Here is a 20,866-nt window from a genome sequence, read left to right on the forward strand (position 1 = left end):
ATATAGCTGCAAGCAGCGATTAGCGGGGTTCAAGCTATTTGGGATCACAAGACGTTTAAGGACATGGCCATATAGATATTCTGCATTGTATATTATACACATACACGTTTACCTGAGAAAGGAGAAACAAGACTGTTAAAGAACAAGACTTAATACTGACATGGTTACACACTCATTTTGTATGTAGTTTTTTTTTTATAAAAAACATAAAAATATAATTCTTACTGCAAATGTCGTGTAAGTGCCTCCAAAATTATGTTCACGTTTCACAGCTATCATAAAGTGACATGAGTGATAAAACTGACAACTCAGAACAATTGAAGTGGTAGTCTTTCACTAAATTTGATTTTAATATTATAACAGTAAAATCATGAAGTTAATTGTGCAGTGTGTACATTTTAGTGGCATCTAGTGGTGAGGTCACGAAATGCAACCAATGGCTTAGTCCACTGCTCACCCCTCGCTTTTGAAACACATAGAGAAGCTACGTAGCCGCCACCAGACAAACATGTCATCGTCGGAGACAACTTAGTAAAAAATTTGTCCGTTAGGGGCTTCTGTAGAAAAATGGCGCCACAAAATGTTGACTTCCATGTAAGGGGACCTTGGTGTTTGTAGATAAAAAGGTCTCGTTGTAAGCTAATAAACACATACCGGTTCATTATGAAAGGTCTTTATACACCCCTGATAATATAGTTTTGTATATCATTTTGCATTTCTGTCAAGAGATCCTTCTAAAAATTACACACTGCACCTTTAAATGTGAACAGATTTCTATTAATAGTAGAATTAGTTAAAGAGTAATCATCTTCTGTGTTTTCTGTGAGTTCAAATGTCAGCCAGTGATTGATCCTCTACAGCCATCTAGTGAACATAACGGAAAATTGCACCTAAAATCCACAAAAAGGAATTTGAGTATATTGCCTGATCTCAATAATACATTGTATGCTTTGTCTTAAGCTTTAGGGGCCGTTCGTCAGGGCCATTTTCAAAATGACTGTGTGATAGCTATACTTTTGCAAAGTTGTTTTTGTATTTGATATATATATATATATATATATATATATATATATATATATATATATATATACAGTGTAGAGAAAATTGTACTGCACTGGCTTTACTGTTGTTGAGTGTAAGAACTGAAACAATTTAATAAAACAAAACCAGATACGTTATCTGAATGGTGGATGGTGTTATTAAATTGTGTCAATAACAAATATCATTTCATTTAGTAGATTCATGTTCATGTCCTTTAATCGAATACCATGAAGGCTTTCTGTTTTAATTAGGTAAATAAAGTGAGGTATGCAAGTTATTAAACCGTATATATCTTTATGGACAAAAGGAACATATACACAAACATGCTCTGCACATTTTGTATGTTTCTCTCATCTGTAACAGTCATTTTAATTCATAGAGATCTAGGTCTTACTAAATGGTTGCTTGTTTAAATCTTTTAGACTATTTTTTTAAACAAAAGTAATTGTTCTTATAGAACATATATATTCTTTGACATAGATATTATGTGCAAACATACAAGTATTTCAGATGAGAGCCTCTGTCATATTATAGTAGGCCTAAAAATAGTACTAAAGCTGTACATTTTTTTATATTTAACAACTGGCTATGTCCATACATAACTGATCCAGATGTGTTGTTTATATCAAATGGAGTTAATAACAAATATGATGTCATTAAGCAAATGTCAGTCAGATTTGCTATTAAGCACTTATTTGTAAATAGAAAATAGAAAATAGATTAGAATACTAACTTTTAAATCTAGATTAAAAACACATCTGTTTAACTCTGCATTTACTGAATGAGCACTGTGCTGCTTCACACTGACTGCACCTTTAACTCAAGCCACTTTTACTCCTGTTTTATTCTTTTTAACATTTTAAACAGTTTTTATTAAAATCACATTCATTTTCTTTAATTGTTATTCTAAATTCTCATGTATCTTTTTTTATTGTAATTTTATTGTGTATCTATTATTTTTACATTTTCTTTTTTCTCTTTTATATATTGTTTTCTAATTTCTATGTAAAGCACTTTGAATGACCTCTGTGTATGAAATGTGCTATTCAAATAAACTTGCTTTGCCTTGCCTTGCCTCGTGTTCACACATGTGCTGTGCTAGAGTAAGTTTTCAGTAAATCATTTACATTTAAAATAACCAATTGTATCATAACATTACAATTTCATTGCAATTATTCTATAAACAATTATTAAAAACTTTATAAGACACAGCATGACGTGTTTATGTCATGGAAAATAGATTAGAATACTAAAGCTACTGATAACCAAATATATATTCTCTTTATGTGTGATTATTAGTTATTATTTCTAATGTTGGCCTATTATTGTTCTTTAAGGATCCACATATTTACAGCAATCTTGTTCATACCTTTAAGGCCAGTTCACACTGGTCAGACAACTACCAACTCCAACAGACACCAACAGACAACCACATTCTAAAGTGTCATTTACTTTGATCCAACAACTTCCAACAGGGGTTTCACACTGGTCAGACAGACTGTTGGAGTCTGTCTGACCAGTGTGAAGTGGCCTTTAGGATTTGAAGAATTCTAAGACAACATTTGAAGCTTTATAACTTCATAGGGTTGTTTCCCACAGGTTTAAATTGATGCATGACTAGCCATTAGTTATGTAAAAACATTTAGGTACTTTTTACAAACAAACCTTATAAAAAACATTACTGGTGTACATCTTAAGACAAAACTATGGCCAAGATATATTTAAAGGTAGGCCAGTGTAAGCTATTTTCAAGTAAGATAACTAACACTTAAGCCTTAATTTTGGTCTGTAACTACACTTAAACCAATGGTCAGTAACATTAATCTCTAAGACTAGTATTCAAAGTTAGTCATACATTTTTGTCTTCATGATTGAACATAACTGCTTTAAGTATCATGTGAAAAAATATTTAAATTATTTAAATTATATTTAAATCCAAATAGTAAGATTGATTAGCCCTAACTAACTACTAGTTCTTCAGACTAGTCCTTAAAACACAGTCTTAACTTAATGGCTACTGTATGTTTATTCAACCAGCCCTAGTCTTGGAAAGACATATATTGTCTGATCTTAATAAAACTGTTAATATTTTGTCATAAGCTTCACATTACTAGTTAATTAGTTAGATATACTTAGTCTGGCCCATTTTGAAAATGTCACATTTCAAAATGCTTGAATTGATTACCTCAAGTCTTTTAGTTTTAATGAGGTAAATGACTGCAAATCATTAAATCTTATAATAATTTTCATGCAGATGCAAACCCATGGACAAAAGGAACATAACAGCAGCTACAAATGAAATAAAGAATACAGGTTACAAATGGTGCCCACCTCACTATGTGACATCACATCAAATCCAGTAATACAACGGCAAAAGTTTATTTTATGTTTCATATTGATATTTGCCCAGATAGTACAGCAAATTCATAAAATTGTTTTTCATATAAACATAAACATCTAGAGCAGTACTTTCAACTCAGTGAACCGCAGTGGTTTCTCGAGACCCAATGCTCGGCACATTTTGTATGTTTCTCTTATCTGACACAATCAGTTCAGTTCATACAAATCTCTACTGATGATTAAAGTAGATTTGTTTAAAATAGAAGACTTTCGTATATGTGCAGAGCAGTGGGCCTCCAGGAATAATTTTGAGAACCATTGATCTAGGGCACAGTTAACGTAACTCCCGTTGTTCTAGATGCAAATATTTCCGGAATGATGAGCCAAAAATCATCAAAGACACTTGAGAACATAAGACAAACAGGCCCATCAGTTTAGTGGTAATCGCACACCATTACGCTGGACTCGTACATGGTTAATGCTGGCTGGCTGTTGGTCGGCATGTTTTCTAAGATATGTAATTATCCTAAAAGACCCTTATAAGAATCTGAAAGCAGATGTTATGTGCAAAATAACAAGTAGGTCAGACAAATATTTATGTGTTGTATACATATGCGATAGTCATCGTTCTTTGTTCTTAGGTTATAGCGCCACCTAGTGGACAATCACTGCAATTTTTTGCATGTGACCTCGGCCTAGGTCTATACATATGTGTACCAAGTTTCGTGTTAATATCTCATTCCTATCATAAATGATAGCCATTGCAGTATTTGTGGCACCGCCTCTTCGTACTTTTGACCGTAGTGTTGCGACGATGACTGCAATGTTCAACTTTTTTTTGATAGTTATTGATATTCAGTATCTAAGGAATATTCCAGCACTGAATCGGTTCAGATCGGTCAAAAAACCTAGGACTAGTTCGCAAAAGTAGGTTTAAAAGAAAATGATGAATATCTAACAAACGATTCGACTGAGACAAGTGCTGCTTGAGGAAAAGTTGTTCATTTTAAGTACCTCTATTAAATGATATGAGTATCTTGTTGATATCTGAAACACTGCATAATACACAATCACTTAAACACTGAAAAAACGTGATAGCGCCCCCCAGAGGCCGAATTTTTTCTTACTCTGTACAGACCTTCATGGCCAAGAGAAAAACAGGCCCACCACGTTTCATTTCGATCGGCCTCCGTTAACCCTGTCTAATAGCTGCTTTTTCTTGATTGGCCGATGGCGGCCATGTTTTTTGAGTTACGCAAAATTCCTTTTAAACATAGATAGTACCCCAGACCAGGAGCACACGTGCCAAATGTCAAGTTGATCGGTCCCATATTTCTGTAGTTACAGCCCTTCAAATTTGAGGTGGTGTTATAGCGCCAGCTAGTTGTCAAGCGGCGCAATTTTTCGCACCTGACCTCAGTCCCCTGTATATGTGTACCAAATTTGGTGTCAATACCTCCTTCCATTCCTAAGTTATAGCCATTTAATTCCAAGAGGCTCCGCCCATTGGGGGCGTTTGGGCGTGGCTTGACGACGGTGAGTCGAAAGTTCACATTTTTTTTGATAACTTTTGATATTCACACTCCAAGGAATATTATGGCACTGGAACGGTTCCGATCGGATGAAAAACCTAGGACGAGTTCGTTTTTATTTTTTTCGACAAAATCGAAAATAGCGAAAAAAATTTCATGACGGAAATAAAATCGGAGATATACGTTTTGTTCGTCTTGACGCAAGGATTCCATTGATATAAGACACTTGACATTTGGCTAAGATTTGTGGAAGTTATGAGCATCAACGCGTTTGTTATCGCTATAGCGCCACCTATAGGCCAATCGGGTTGATACTCTATCAACCTCTCCCCAAATTGGGTCCTACCATTTGGCCAAGTTTGAAGTCTCTAGGCCTTACGGTTTGGTCTGCACGTTCCGTTTTACGGCAAAATAATAATAATAACTAATAATAAAAATCTGAGCAATTACAATAGGGTTTCAGCCCTACGGGCTTGAACCCCTAATAAAACAGACAAATACAATAGGTTTTTAAGCACTTCGTGCTCAAAACCCTAATAATAATAATAATAATAAAACAGACAAATACAATAGGTTTTCAGCACTTCGTGCTCGAAACCCTAATAATAATAAAACAGACAAATACAATAGGTTTTCAGCACTTCGTGCTCGAAACCCTAATAATAAAACAGACAAATACAATAGGTTTTCAGCACTTCGTGCTCGAAACCCTAATTAAAGCTGCAAGCAGCGTTTACCGGGTTTCGAGCATTAAAGCACATACAACATGTCAGATGTCGTCGACCAGGCTGATACACCACATCGCATCCAGAAAACGTAAGAGATGGTCAGAAACGGTTCAGACAGACTATGTAGCTTACACACAGGTGCACCTATAGGACAAACATGTCACATCCTTAATGTTAAGTCATTCTGATAATTTGTTAACGAGAATTAGTTTTCAGATTTATACCGTAAAATACAATTCAGAAATGGCCGTGTTTAGTTGAATTACAAGGCCATTGAGTCGGGTTCAAGCGATTTGGGACCTTAAGACCTTTAAGGGCATGCCTGTGTAGTTTTGCTGAATTGTACAAAATGAATTATAAAAAATAAGCTACCTCACACACCTGTTCAAAGTCATCAGCAAAAAAGGTGCTATCATTCAGTGAAATGTCTCCCTCTCTTCTCACGAAGCATTGACAAATAGAATACTGAAGGAAATGTTTGTGGTGCTTACAGTGGCAAAACTTGGGTCACAAAATGTTAAAATAGTGTAAAAAAGTCAAACGAGGCGAACCCCATATCTCTACGATGTTCTGATACAAAGATAAAGCTCTTGCTAAATGGTTGCTAGGGTATTCTGATTGGTTGGGAGTGAATTGCAATCCACCAATGATTATACTCAAAGCCATGAAAGGCATAATCCACGATGACTCATGATTTTAGATATAAGGTTGCAGTATTTTTAAGTCAAAATAACAAATAACCACTAGGTGGCGCTATGAAAAACGTGTGCATGCAACGTCATGAATGTGTTACATCTAGCTAGTATCATGGCTATACACTTAAGTTTAGTGAAAAAAACTGTTGTATGACCATTGTGCTAGCTCAACGTCAAAGGTTTTGTTCAATTATGAGGCCAACTAGTGGTGCAGGCATACCATTTTTTTTTGTATTGCCTCAGACTCTGCTCAGACATCAGCGTATCAAATCTGGTAAAAAAAATATCATTTCGTTGCGGAGTTATAACCATTTATGTGTAAAAAACACAAAATTTGGAGTAAATTTTTCGTTTTTTGCAATTTTCGGCCATTTCTGATGGAAATTTTAACATAATGCCAATAAAACTTTTTGTTCAGAAGGTAATACAATATTCTTCCTATGGTTGTTTCGAGTCGATCGGATGAACCCTCGCGGAGTTATTCGCGCATGTTTTTTAAGTGCTATTTTCCTGTGCAGAACCAACCGTAAAGCAAAACCTGGCATGCTTGGTATCGTTGGACTCGGCAACAATTCAGGAGTCCAAGGAAAAACGTCGCATGAAAATACGTTAAACTCAGCCTAAGTTATAAGCATTATTCGATTCGTATGACCACTAGGTGGCGCTGTGACGAAACGATGCATGAAACCTCAGGCCATGACTCTCATCACAAGTACCAAGTGTCGTGTTGATACTTCATTCCTGTCCCCAGTTATAGCCAATAATGTTCTAGTGCCTGCCCACAATTCAGACGTGTGGGCGTGGCATGTTGACCGTGAGTCGAAAGTTCAACTTTTTTTTGATAATTATTGATATTCAAACTCCAAGGAACATTTTAGCACTGGAATGATTCCGATCGGGCGAAAAACCTAGGACTAGTTCGTTTTTATTTTTTTCGACAAAATCGAAAATAGCGGAAAATTTTTCATGACGGAAATGAAATCGAAGATATACATTTTTTAAGTTTGGAGCCAGGGATTACAATGATACCAAACACTTGAGTGTAGGATGTCCGGTTTAGGAGTTATGAGCCCCAACGCGTCGGGCATTGCTATAGCGCCACCTATGGGCCGATTTGGCTGATTCACTGTATCTGAGTAGCCTGCTAATATACAACCAGTTGACCAAGTGGCAAGTTTCTACGACTTACGGTTTGGCCTGGGCGACGCGTTTTAAGGCGGAAAAATAATAATAATAAAACAGACAAATACAATAGGTTTTCAGCACTTCGTGCTCGAAACCCTAAATATAGCTGCAAGCAGCAATTGCCGGGTTTCGAGCTTTAAGGCAACGTGAAAAACCTCACACGTCGCTTACCAGGCGGAGCAGTTACACCCGAACACAGCCACAATGAATGATAGACCACCTCGCTCCAGAAAATGAAAGAGATGGTCAAAAAAGGATCATACAGACTATGTATGCTTACACACAGGTGCACCTATAAGACAAACATGTAATGTCCTTAATGTGACGTTATGAGGATACTTTGTTAACGAGAATTAGTTTTTCAGATTTATAACGTAACATACAATTCAGAAATGGCCGTGTTTAGTTGAACTACAAGGCCATTGAGTCGTGGTATGGTGCAATGGTGCAAACAGACTGCACACGTGTACATAAGAAACAAACACAGCAGCGCAGCAGACCGCAAGGACCTACTGTGAACAGCAAACATAGCTGGAAATATAATGCTTGACTTATTTAATGTCCTCCTGAATTGTGTTATGATAACCCCAGGACTAAGCACAAGGCAAAACCGGGCATGTTTGGTATTGTTGGACTCTGCAACAATTCAGGACTCCTGTGAAAAAAGTCCCATGAAAATACGGTGACTGCAGCCAAAGTTGTAGGCGTGTAAAATATGCGTCCGAAACTGCAGGCTCCCTCAGGTCCTGACTGCCATCAGAATTACCGAGTACCATGTCATTACGCATACGTTTGGTGAAGATATAACCTTAAATACATTAGTTATCAGCAAAAAAACGGCTCTCATTCAGTGAAATCTCTCCGCTCTCTACTCACTTCTAAGTGAAAATAACAAATAAGCACAGGGTGGCGCTACGACAAAATTGTGCATGCAACGTCAGGTCATGACTTTGTTACATCTAGCTAGTATCATGGCTAAACATTTCAGTTTAGTGAAAAAACTGTTGTAAGACCATTGGGCTCGCTCAATGTCAAAGGTTTTGTTCAATTATGAGGCCAACTAGTGGTGCAGGCATATTATTTTTTTGGTATTGCCTCAGATTCTGCTCAGACATCAGTGTATCAAATCTGGTGAAAAAATGTCATTTCGTTGCGGAGGTATAACCATTTATGTGTAAAAACGACAAATTTTGGGGTAATTTTTCTTTTTTTGTAATTTTCGGCCATTTCTGATGAAAATTTTAACATAACGCCAATAGACTTTTTTGTTCAGAAGGTAATGCAATGTTCTTCCTATGGTCATTTCGAGTCGATCGGAATAACCCTCGCGGAGTTATTCGCGCGTGTTTTTTAAGCGCTATTTTCCTGTGCAGAACTAACTGTAAGGCGAAACCTGGCATGCTTGGTATTGTAGGACTCGGAAACAATTCAGGATGCTAAAAAAAAACTCCCATGAAAATCTCTTGACCACAGATAAAGTTATAGGCGTGAAAGTTGGAACCATTGCATAACCACAGTATTTAGTGCCATTTTCTCCGTTATAGCGCCATCTTGTGTCCGATCGGCGAGATTTTTATATCACGACCTTAGACCGATGGCCTACACATATGATTCAAGCCCTATGATGATATCTCAAACGCCTCTCGAGTTATGGCCGTTTAAATGTTTTAAGCTCCGCCCAGTTCAGTTTTTGGCCACTCCTTGCATGTTTGAATACAAATGTCAACTTTTTTTCGATAATTATTCACATTCACACTCCATAGAATCAATCAGCCTTGGTTAGGTTCGGATCGGGCGAAAAACCTAGGACTAGTTCGCAAAAGTATATTTGAATGTTATCGTCAATAATTAACGAACCGTTTGATTGACAGCAATGCTTCAAGAGGCAAAGTTTTTCGTCATGAGCCGATCTATCATATGATGTCATGTTTGTGTGTGTATGTCAAACGTCACGTGATACAGGCACCGAAATACGGTATTACGCCCCCTAGTGGCCAAATTACACCACAATTCTTACAGGCCTTCAGGAGCAGTACACGAAGAAGCACAGTGCGTTTCCTTCCGATCGACCTCCGTTAACCCTGTCAAATCAGTCCTCAACATTCATTGGCTGATGACGGCCATGTTTTTGGAGAAACGCCAATGTCCTTCTAGACCCTCATGGTACATTGCACAAAGACACACCATACAAAATATTAAGTGTATCGGGATAACGGTTGTGTAGTAATAGCCATTCCCGAGCTCAAGCCTGTTATAGCGCCACCTAGTGGCCAAAATCGGCATCTTTTTTACAGTCACCCCGGACTGAGCTAGTACACATCTGTACCAAACCTCGTTAAGATATCTCAAACCGTTCACCAGTTATAGCCATTTCAGTGATGGTAGGCTACTTCTTGTATGGAGTTTTGGCGCCCCTTAGTGACCCTAAAGCGAAATTTCAAATTCTGTTCGATAATTATTTACCTACTCACTCCACAGATTTCTCCTGCATTGGAACGGTTCCGATCGGGCGAAAAACCTAGGACTAGTTCATTTTGGCTTGAAATGTATATTATGCAAATTAGCGGAAAAATTTGCATACCGGAAATGAAATCGGAGATATACATTTTTTAAGTTTGGAGCCAGAGATTACAATGATACCAAACACTTGAGTGTATGATGTCCGGTTTAGGAGTTAAGAGCCCCAACACGTCGGGCATTGCTATAACGCCACCTATAGGCCGATTTGGCTGATTCACTGTATCTGAGTAGCCTGCTAATATACAACCAGTTGACCAAGTGGCAAGTTTCTACGACTTACCGTTTGGGCTGGGCAACGCGTTTTACCGTGGAAAAATAATAAATAATAATAATAATAAAACAGACAAATACAATAGGTTTTTAAGCACTTCGTGCTCAAAACCCTAATAATAATAAAACAGACAAATACAATAGGTTTTCAGCACTTCGTGCTCGAAACCCTAAATATAGCTGCAAGCAGCGATTACCGGGGTTCAAGCGATTTGGGACATTAAGACCATTAAGGGCATGGCTGTGTAGATTTGCTGCATTGTACAAAATAAATGATGAAAAATAAGATACCAGACACACGTGTTCAAAGTTATCAGCAAAAAAGTGTTATCGTTCAGTGAAATGTCTCCCTCTCTTCTCACGGAACATTGACAAATAGAACACTGAAGGAAATGTTTGTGGTGCTTGCATTGGCAAAACTCGGGTCACAAAATGTTAAAATAGGGTTAATGAGTCAAAAGAGCCGGACCCCATGTCTCTACGATGTTCTGATACAGAGATACAGCTCTTGCTAAATGGTTGCTAGGGTTTTCTCATTGGTTGCTAGGGAGTGACTTGCAATCCATCAATGATTATACTCAAAGCCATGAAAGGAATAATCCATGATGACTCATGATTTTAAATGTAAGGTTACAGTATTTTTAAGTGAAAATAACAAATTACCACTAGGTGGCGCTATGACAAACTCGTGCATGGAATCTCAGGTCATGACTGTGTTATATCTAGCTAGTATCATGGCTGTACACTTTAGTTTATTGAAAAAACAGTTGTATGACCATTGGGTTTGCTCAATGTCATAGGTTTTGTTAAATTATGAGGCCAACTAGTGGTGCAGGCATACCATTTTTTTTGTATTGCTTCAGACTGTGCTCAGACATCAGCGTATCAAATCTGGTGAAAAAATATCATTTCGTCGCGGAGTTATAACCATTTATTTGTAAAAACACAAAATTTTGAGGTAATTTTTCGTTTTTTGCAATTTTCGGCCATTTCTGATGGAAATTTTAACATAACGCCAATAGAACTTTTTGTTCAGAAGGTAATACAATGTTCTTCCTATGGTCGTTTCGAGTCGATCGGAATAACCCTTGCGGAGTTATTCGCGCGTGTTTTTTAAGCGCTATTTTCCTGTGCAGAACCAACCGTAAAGCAAAACCTGGCATGCTCGGTATCGTTGGACTCGGCAACAATTCAGGACTCCAAAGAAAAAGGTTGCATGAAAATACGTTAAACTCAGCCTAAGTTATAAGCGTTTAAATGATTCGTCTGACCACTAGGTGGCGCTGTGACGAAACGAGGCATGCCACCTCAGGCCATGACTGTCATCACAAGTGCCAAGTGTCGTGTTGATACTTCATTCCTGTCCGCAGTTATAGCCAATAAATCCCTAGTGGCTGCGAACACTTCAGACGTTTGGGCGTGGCATGTCGACCATGAGTCGAAAGTTCAACTTTTTTTCAATAATTATTGATATTCGAACTCCAAGGAACATTTTAGCACCGAAACGATTCCGATCGAGCGAAAAACCTAGGACTAGTTCGTTTTTATTTTTTTTGACAAAATCGAAAATAGCGGAAAATTTTTAATGACGAAAATGACATCGGAGATATACATTTTGTTCGTCTTGACGCAAGGAATCCAGTGATATAAGACACTTGACATTTGGACAAGAATTGTGGAAGTTATGAGCATCAACGCATTTGCCATCGCTGTAGCGCCCCCCATAGGCCGATTGGGATGACACTCTGTCAACTTCGCGCACGAATGAGACCTACCATTTGGCCAAGTCTCAAGTCTCTAGGCCTTACGGTTTGGTCTGCACGATCCGTTTTACGGCAGAAGAAAAATAATAAAAAGAATAATAAATATAGCTGCAAGCAGCAATTGCCGGGTTTCGAGCTTTAAGGCAACGTCAAACACCTCACACGTCGCTTAATTAGGAAATTAAACCCGAAATATTAAACCTTGATGACGTATGTGGTCGACCAATGCGACTTCCGTAGAACGAACTTGAAAACATGTTCGGGATGTGTCTGGCGGAACTGGCATGAATGGCCACCCTATGAGAGATACATACAAAATGCGCAGAGCAGTGGTCCTCCAGGAATGGAGTTGAGAGTCACTTATACAAAATACACAAAATAATGTTTTTTAGCAATAGGTGAAATAGGTGCTCTTTAAGTTTTGCAGGGCATTTAGTGTAGTAATTGCACAATTTTGACATGTAAATTAGGAAATTTACAATACAGAGTGGGCAAAGTATTACAGCTCCTGCAATTTATCAAAGTAATGCAACATTTGCATAGAAAGATATGAAAGTAAATTAGCAGGTTTCAGAAAATGTGTGTCTCTGTAGAAATTAACGTATGTACCATTTACACTCTGGTCACAAATACTCTTCAAAATTCAAAAAAGAAAACTCACATTTTGTGCAATTAACATTAGATAGCAGCTTTGGTGTTTATTATATGCACTCATCTGAATGTACAATCAGTGAATAAGGAAAGTACATCAATTGCTGCAGTTGAGCAAAAGAAGAAAAAAAATGCTACAATAGTTAAAGTGTTACAGCTCCTGGAATTTATCAAAGTAATGCAACATTTGCATAGAAAGAGATGAAAATAAATTAGCAGGTTTCAGAAAAGGTGTGTCTTTGTAGAAATTAAAGTATGTACCATTTACACTCTGGTCACAAATATTCTTTAAAAATCAAAAAAGAAAACTCACATTTTGTGCAATTAACATTGCATATGATAAACACCAAAGCTGATATCTACTCATCTGAATGTACAATCAATGAATAAGGAAAGTGCATCAATTGCTGCAGTTGAGGAAAAGAAAAAGCTACATCAGTAGTTAAAGTATTAAAGCTCCTGCAATTTATCAAAGAAATGCAACATTTGCATATAGGGTCATGAAAGTAAATTAGCAGGTTAAAGAAAAGGTGTGTCTCTGTAGAAATAAAAGTATGTACCATTTACACTGAGGTCACAAATATTCTTCAAAATTCAAAAAAGAAAATTCACATTTTGTGCAATTAACATTAGATATCAGCTTTGGTGTTTATCATATGTATTCATCTAAATGAACAATCAATGAATGAATAAGGAATGTGCATCAATTGCTGCAGTTGAGGAAAAGAAAAACAAATTCTACGATTATTAAAATATTACAGCTTCTGCAATTTATCAAAGTAATGCAACATTTGCATAGAAAGATATGAAAGTAAATTAGCAGGTTTCAGAAAAGGTGTGTCTTTGTAGAAATTAAAGTATTGTACCATTTACACTCTGGTCACAAATATTTGTATTAGGGCTGTCAAAAGATTAATCGCGATTAATCGCATCCAACATAAAAGTTTGTGTTTACATAGCATATGTGTGTGTACTGTGTATAAATATTATGTATATATAAATACACACACATTCATGTATATATTTAAGAAATATTTGCATTTAAATACTGTATATACATTTCTATAATTTATATTATATATAAATATAAATATTTTATATATAAATATAACAATTTTTTCTTAAATATATACATGATTGGGTGTGTTTTTATATATAAATAATAATTATACACAGTACACACACATATGTTATGTAAACACGAACTTTTATTTTGGATGCGATTAATCGCGATTAATCTTTTGACAGCCCTAATTTGTATACAACATACAATCAATAAATAAGGAAATTGCATCAATTGCTGCAGTTGAGGAAAATAAAAAATCTACATTAGTAGTTAAAGTATTACAGCTCCTGCAATTTAACAAAGTAATGCAACATTTGCATAGAAATACATGAAAGTAAATTAGCAGGTTTCAGAAAAGGTGTGTCTCTGTAGAAATTAAAGTATGTATTGTTTACACTCTGGTCATAGATATAAAAAAAAAAAAAAAAACTGTTCCCATGTGTTAAATAGAACAAAGAAAGAAATAACACAAAGTAAAACAAAAACACAGCACGTGATTTCTGTTATAGTGAGAAGTTTTTGAACATGGTTCTGTGGTGTGATTTAGTGTCAGTCTTTTGGTGGTCGTGGTTGCTTTGCTTGCATTTGTTCTTTAGCAGCATGCCTTTTTTGACGTGGCATCGTATCGGTGAATGAAGTTTGTGCAATTCCAGATGACATGTCATGTACTGAACTTAGTTTGTCATCAATGGCATGTGTTTCATTTGAAGTGTTTTGCTGAGGTCTGCAGGTTGGTGTACTCATGTTTGTGATCTGGTTCTCGTTTGTGTACCCAGGTCAAAAAGACGTAGTATTTAATGTATTAAAAATATACTTAAAATACAAATAGTATGTTTATAATACATTTGTATTTACAACATACTTATTTGAAGTGTATTAAAAATACGTTAAATTGCATTTAAACATATTTTTTAAAAGTATACTAGAAGTACACTGGTAATAAATATATACTTAATTACATTTTTAAGAAATATGCTAAACTTAAGAATATTTTTAATGTATTTATATTAAGTGTACTAGAAGTACATTGGTAATAAATATATACTTAATTACATTTTAAAGAAATATGCTAAACTTAAGAATATTTTTAATGTATTTGTATTAAGTGTACTAGAAGTACATTGGTAATAAATATATGCTTTATTACATTTTTAAGAAATATTCTAAACTTAAGAATATTTTTAATGTATTTATATTAAGTGTACTAAAAGTATGCTGGTAATAAATATATGCATAATTACATTTTTAAGAAATATGCTTAACATAAATGTACTTCTAGTGAAGTTTTAGTATATTTGGATAAAACATACTTTTTTCAAAACATGATTCATTAATTGTAATAAGCTAACATTGAACTTTCCTCAAACATTTCAACATTATATCATTCCGATTGCATAATAAACTATTTTTTCAAAGATTTGCTTAAAATCTTACGTTTGCTAGTGTTTATGTTCAAACAACACACGTGACACACGTGACTAAACCTGATTGGTTGTTGTCATAGTAACACGTCACGGTGCTATTTGAAAGCTGTAGTTGTTCAGTGAGTTCAGTTCACGAGGTGCATGTGGTTGCTTGCGTTAAACGTATAAACTGTTAAATTAGATGGCGACTCTGCATTAAACGTATTTATTTAATTAATCTGCGATCGTACTTCACCAGAGGACTAAGATAAAACAACTCGATTTAAAATATGAGCAGTTTTAGTGGATCTGACGTCGAGGGAAAAAGTATTTCGCTTTTTGTTTGGAGATGAACGAGACAACACGAGGGTAAGTGATGACAGATTTTCGCATTTCTTTATTAAGTTAACTATTAAATAAGTAAACATTAAATTACATTTAACCCAGCTTCTTTATGTAACGTTATGTCTGTGTTGCGTGTGGTAATTTGAACATCTTTATTTTCTGACTAACGTTAGGCATTTCTCTTAAGCATTTCAGTAATCATTAAAACCTTTCTTTTTTTTTAGCACAGCGACATAAATATGACCAACCAGATCCCAAGTAGACAGGAACAAATGAAGATACAGCGCATAGAAAGACTTATTCTTGGTGGTAAGTTTGTTGTTGCTATTTGTTTTCACGTTTAAGTTTTTCTAATGTTTCTATTGCAACGCTAACGTTAGTTTAAAATAAATGTTTGAGCTGTCTTACCTGAAAATACCATGATATGACCATATGGTTATTATAACTCTAGTATTGTTCAATGACTAATGATTATATCAGTTCAATCTTGACAACCTTATTGTCTTTTTGTTTATTTTTAAATGTATTTCTAATTACATATGGACACAAAAATGACATTGTGAGAAGGGATACTTTTATTAGAGATTGTAAAACTGCCGAGGCTGGGTTTGATTATATTATATTGTCTTAAATATATTGTACTCGGGGTAAATAATTCTTAAAACGAAAACAAATCATTAATCATCATTTACCTGCCTGTTGTTTTTCAGATCAACTGCTATTGACATTTTTGAATTGGGACAATTGTGGAGTGATTCGGAAGAAAAACGTTTGCAACACATCCATTCCAGGTGGCTAATTTCTGTCCTTTTGAATTATTCTTGTAAAAACCGTTTGTTTTTATTGTAAAGCTGTAAGGGACTTGGCCTAGTCATCCTTGCATATACCATTTGGCAGGGCACCAGACTAACTTTTTTTACTAGAAGCACAGTGGCCCCCAACTGAAAATTTTAGGGGCGCAACCAGAAAATTAAGGGGCACACACGGTAAAACAACATGCTAACCAAATATTCACATGTCTACTAATTTATACTGTATTACTAATAAATACTTTAATTATAGATTCAGAAAGTACAATGTACTTTTTCAAATTCAGTGTCATATCACAAAATAAAGGTCAAATTTGCTGGTCGCACATGTGCGACCGGATGTAAAATTCAGTGGCACACTCTCAAATTTTGGTGGCCACCATTTGATAGCAGTCTGGAGCCCTGTTTGGCATCATTTCTGATTTCCTTAAATGTCCTTAAACAGAGGTGAAGCTTAAGTTTGCAAGACCACAATAGACAAACAATGGAAAATGATCTAGGTTCAAATAAAACACAATTATCAATGTAAAACATATCCTGTAATACACACAGGTTGCTTTATTTCATGAGCCTGTTCTAATCCTATCTTCATTCCCACTTGTAGAGTGCTCTGACAGAAAAAACTGACACGCTTGATGAGGACACAGTCAAAGCTTTAAAAGGTAAACTGAGAAGTTAACAAAACTTCCATACATGCATATCTATGCCAATTTATTTTAAACATGGATAGCCAAATGTTCATTCATTATTGGTTAATTGGTATATTTTGTTTCCTTTTCACAGACCGTGTGATAAAGCAGTCTTCAATTACTACGGTGTCTGAATTGCAAGAAGTGACCCTCCACTTAAACATGTGACATCTAAACTGTTTTGTGTTTTAGTTCAGCTTTTTATAGGTTTATCTTAAGTTGGTTAAAGGCGGAGTGCACTATTTTTGAAAGCCAATGTTAACATTTGAAATTACCTAAACAAACATGCCTCTACCCCAATAGAATCGGGACCTTCTTTTGATAGAGCCACCACACACATACGCAACCCCGGCAAGGATGTCAGTTAGTAGACACGCCCCTTACTGCTGGTTGGCTACAAGTGTGTTTTGGTAGTCGGCCCAATTTCCTTTTCCAAAGCGTTTTTCAAACATTGTGCACTCAGTCTTTAAATTGCACTTAAAACTTTTTTTTTTCAGTAACTTTTTATGCAGAGAATTACATTATGATTATTATATAATCATTGCTTATGAATATTTAGTGATTGCATATTCATAGTGTACTTTTCATTAATACATTTAATGTTAATGTTGTACAATTTGATAGAAGTAGCTCTGTAATTGCATTTCTCTGATATTTGTTTTATATGTTTCTCTTTGGTCAAGAGATTGTGTATGTCTCTGTGCTTGATTAATTTACTTTATAGATATTTTTGTAATGTACACAACACAATATGAAGTATATTAAATTGTTCTGTATTCAAAATATGTGTATGTGTCTTAATATTTAATGATTTTAATATAACATTTTAAATATTAAAAACAGCTTTATAATAAAATAGTAGTGTAATGCTAATACATTTCTATTAATGTAATGCTAGTATATTTCTTATATGCTGAAGTACTATTAAAGTGTTCTTAAAGCACAGTTAAATTAAGCTTTAAATGTATTCTAACTGTATTTTTAAGTGTATGAGAAGTGCATTTCAAATGAATTTTAAAGAAGTACACTTAAATTGCACTAAATATATTTGAAGTTGTTCCAATTTAACACAATTTCAATATATAGAATATACTTTATGACTTTAAATATATCTTGAAATGCATTTAATATATTTGAAGTGGGTTCAATATAATACATTTAATATGCATTTAGTATAGTAGCTTTTAAATATATTAAGTATGTCCCAAAAAATACTATTTAAATATATTTCTTTTTCACCTGGGTACTCAACTGTAAGAGGACCAGATTCCAGTAAGAACTGTTCTATGTCATGTAATTCCAGGGAACTGCAGGCCTGGTTTGTTTTTATAAATTTTGAAAAAACCGAATTGGTAATCGCTAGTGTTAGCTCATTTTTGTCAACTAAGAAGACCAAGTAGCCATTGTATCTTGTGACGTAACTGGTCTTTCGGCGCATTATTTTGCACGTCTGGCACTTGTGAAAAGAGTCTGCTGTGTTAAAGTTTTTTTGTGGGGTGTGACATTTGGGGCATTGTTTATTAATGTTGATTGTTGCACCTTCAAGAGGTTGGGTAAGTGTGTGTGTTTCTGGTTGGTAATTGTTTGCGTCTGTTGTGGTGGGCAATGGAATTGAAGAATGGTGTTCTGTTATGGAGGTGCAGCTAGTGGTAGTTAAAGGTTGGTTTTTGAGTTAAACATTCTGGTTGAAAGATTGGTGAAAATGTATGTTCTTCCAAGTTCAACGCTGTCAATGTGAGGGTCCCATAGGGAAAGTTGAATTGTCCCTGTTAGGTCTCCAAGCTGGCAGGTCTTTACTTCAGTGTCAGTATCTTGAACGTTCACAGTGGTTGAAGTATCAAGGGAGGAAACTGCTGCTATCAGTTTGCAGACCTGTAAAAAATAAACAGTTAATAAAATGTATTTAAAGGAAAACAAGTGTTTCAAATATTTTACCAAGATCTTTTCTCAACTTAGATGAATTAATTCATCTCTTTTCTCAATGTGTGCACTTAATCTTTGTACAGCACATTAATTTAGCCGAGACCCAGTCATACATTAGGATTCAATCAGGGATGAATTTAAAAGTCATGAAACACTTCAATTTTCTCTCTATTTAAAGACTGTTACATGAGTAGCTACACGAGTAAATATGATGACACAAAATAAAATGTAGCGATTTTTGTGGATAAAAAGTGCTATATTGTATGGCAGGTGAACACTTAGGATAGGTTGCAGCAACAATGATTAAATTAAGCAGAGTTTAGAGCTAATCTAGGGTTTGTTGATCTCAGTTTAATTTTAATTTGTGTTGCACCACTTAAATGTAAACACAGATTAGCAAATCTTAGATTAAACTTTAAACTGTATTAAACCCTTCATCTGATAGGGGAGAAGCACATATGAGCATCGGTAGCTGTCACTGGTGCTGTTAATAATCTTTTTGAGCTGCGAAACTCACTTTGTTGAGATGTTATAATGAAAGCATCTTTAAATAGCACCACCACGCTTGCGGTATGTGTCTCTAATCATTTAGCCAGACATTAAATTGTAAAAAATAACATTTAAACCTCTGCATATGCAAGTTTAAAGTTAAATCACTCACTGAGATTTAAAACAGTTTAAAGTAATGGAGCAACAGGATTGAAGATAATCTAGGATTGAAGATAATCTGTTTATTGTAAAATTTAACCTTGGATCAAAATGGCAGTTTAACCCTCGTGTGGTGTTCATATTTCTGTTACTTAGACAATGTTTGTGGGTCTAGTGGACCCACTGCATTATCCGTATCTTAAAACAATGCAGTCATACAAACTTATGTATAACTGTTTACAGATGTTTACTTTAGCCTTATTGCAAGTTATATAGACAGAATTTATGGTTAATATTTGTCATTTACCACTAGTAGAGGACTATTTATAGATTAAAGTGCTAATCGTTTTTGTGATAATATGAAATAAGAGAAGAAAATTCTATTCTCCCCCAGATATTGGGGAAAAACATGTTTATCTTAAATAAGTATTTATCACTTTTTCATCTCAAATAAGTTTTTCATCACTTTGATGATTAATTCTTTGAACATAGTTTGAAATTGTACAAATTGTTGCGAGTTTACATAGCACAAGCCCCATCTGAAAAGATGCGGTATCATAACACATCATCCACATTGAACACATAAACTGTTCATGCAAGCCTACACAACACATAAGAAGAAGATTTTTACTGTGTAGTTGTGTTGCATATGCATTTCTTACATTTTATAGACATACTGTGTTTTCCTGTCCATCTTATGTCCACACACACTGCAGTACAATGTGTTGCTATTGGCTACAACCCTAAAATGATGAAAATGCTTGGATATAAAATTTTACTTTCTCTATTTACTTTCTCTCTCTCACGCACTCATACACACACACACACACATGTGCGTGCACACAACATAGGTTTTGTGGTAAACCCATGGTTTTACAAATGGTAATCAATACACCAATTTACCATGATTACTACACTTTTACTATAATACAACCATTCTTATTTTTTGTAAGGGAGATAACGAGAAAATGTAGAATGGTTCCTGTTAGACAGAAGGTAAAGTGTTTGGGACAGTGGGGGGCAGACAAGTGTTCATGCACGGCATATAACATGTTGTATCCTTGCGCTACTACAGCAAGTGCAGAAGGACAAAACTCTGACATGCATCCATCACCTATGTACAGACAAATATACAATCACACTCATGCACTCACAGGAGTCCCAGATAGGAGAAAAACTGAGTAAAGTTACATAGCACATTCAATTTTTACACTCTCATTAACCCCGGGTCCAGTGGACCCGAACACCACATATGTAA

General features: G+C 35.3%; 1 long non-coding RNA gene across 1 annotated transcript; it reads left to right on the forward strand.

The window, feature by feature from the left end:
• The first annotated feature begins 15,119 nt into the window (after window positions 1-15,119).
• On the forward strand, window positions 15,120-17,709 carry LOC135734366 (uncharacterized). The gene is made up of 5 exons (XR_010527303.2): window positions 15,120-15,563; window positions 15,764-15,848; window positions 16,250-16,525; window positions 16,953-17,010; window positions 17,132-17,709. It is a non-coding gene; the product is annotated as an uncharacterized lncRNA (long non-coding RNA).
• Window positions 17,710-20,866: the final 3,157 nt, after the last annotated feature.

This window comes from Paramisgurnus dabryanus, chromosome 7, assembly GCF_030506205.2.
Source record: "Paramisgurnus dabryanus chromosome 7, PD_genome_1.1, whole genome shotgun sequence".
NCBI lineage: Eukaryota > Metazoa > Chordata > Actinopteri > Cypriniformes > Cobitidae > Paramisgurnus > Paramisgurnus dabryanus.